This window comes from Equus quagga, chromosome 1, assembly GCF_021613505.1.
Source record: "Equus quagga isolate Etosha38 chromosome 1, UCLA_HA_Equagga_1.0, whole genome shotgun sequence".
Classification (NCBI taxonomy): Eukaryota; Metazoa; Chordata; class Mammalia; order Perissodactyla; family Equidae; genus Equus; species Equus quagga.
In genome coordinates this window covers 183875506-183877333 of record NC_060267.1, presented here as the reverse complement: position 1 = coordinate 183877333, position 1828 = coordinate 183875506, and positions in this window count along the sequence as shown.

Sequence of the window (1828 nt, the reverse complement as noted above, 5' to 3'; positions counted from 1 at the left end):
CATGGCTGCAAACGCTAAAAACCTGATTATAATGAACAATGGAAAAGTCACGTGACATAACATGAGATGTTGTTACTCAAGTAACAAGCTTGAGTAGAAATTAGAAGTTAATGACGTCTTGCATAATTCTTTAGTTCAAATATCAACAAAGTCATTGAAAAGTTTCATGACCATAGTGCATATGTCAGACCGTATACCTAACGCTACATGTTTTATTAAAATATAAGAAACAGTTGTCCAAGTTCAGGCAGAATGGATTAACAATGTGGGTTACAATCTCCCAGGATAGGAGATCTAAGAGGAGGCTGGGAGCGAGGGATGCAGTGTCAGGGATGGACACAATGGTTAATTCTTCCTCACAGGAGAAGGTTGGGCTCTGGAAACAGACAACAAGAAAGATCAACCAGGCAACAAAAGAACTAAAATCCTCAGAGAGGGGAGTCTGGGGCCAGCCCCTCCTTGATCCATCACTTCCCTGACTGTCAGCCACTTTCCTGTGTCATGGAGACGTAGAGAAGCAAAGCCCAGAAATTTCTCACAAGGATGCAAAACGCACAGTTCCCTGGCCTGTGTGAGAGCCAACACCATGATTGAGGAGTGATTACACTGTACATAAGCTGTAATGACAATCTGAAAGACAGCTGAGTCAAGTACAGCTACCCTGAGCTGGGGAGATTGCTACTGTTTACCAGGTAGGGCTTTTCAAAAGTTGAGTTACTGCTCCATCTGAGGAGAAAATGACATTGCTGACATGTCTTCCAGCCCTAGGCAAAGTCAATCTCAAGACCTACTGTTTTTTTTTTTTTATTGATGTTATGATAGATTACAGCCTTGTGAGATTTCAGTTGTACATTTTTGTTAGTCATGTTGTGGGTACACCACTTCCCCCTCTGTACCCTCCCCCCACCCCGCCTTTTCCCTGGTAACCACCGATCAGATCTCGTTCTCAATATACTAATTTCCACCTATGAGTGGAGTCATATAGAGTTCGTCTTTCTCTGACTGACTTATTTCGCTTAACATAATGCCCTCGAGGTCCATCCACGTTGTTGTGAATGGGCCAATTTCGTCTTTTTTTTTTGGCTGAGTAGTATTCCATTGTGTATATATACCACATCTTCTTTAACCAATCATCAGTTTCTGGGCATGTAGGCTGGTTCCACGTCTTGGCTATTGTAAATAATGCTGCGATGAACATAGGGGTGCTACGGACTCTTGAGATATCTGATATCAGGTTCTTAGGATAGATACCCAGTAATGGGATGGCTGGGTCATAGGGTATTTCTATTTTTAACTTTTTGAGAAATCTCCATACTGTTTTCCATAGTGGCTGTACCAGTTTGCATTCCCACCAACAGTGTATGAGGGTTCCTCTTTCTCCACAACCTCTCCAACATTTGTCGTTCTTGGTTTTGGATGTTTTTGCCAATCTAACGGGGGTAAGGTGATATCTTAGTGTAGTTTTGATTTGCATTTCCCTGATGATTAGCGATGATGAACATCTTTTCATGTGTCTATTGGCCATATTCATATCTTCTTTTGAGAAATGTCTGTTCATGTCCTCTGCCCATTTTTTGATCGGGTTGTTTGTTTTTTTGTTGTTAAGCAGTGTGAGTTCTTTGTATATTATGGAGATTAACCCTTTGTCGGATAAGTGGCTTGTAAATATTTTTTCCCAATTAGTGGGCTGTTTTTTTGTTTCAATTCTGTTTTCCCTTGCCTTGAAGAAGCTCTTTAGTCTGATGAAGTCCCATTTGTTTATTCTTTCTATTGTTTCTCTCAACTGAGGAGTTACAGTGTCCGAAAAGATTCTTTTGAAACTGATGTC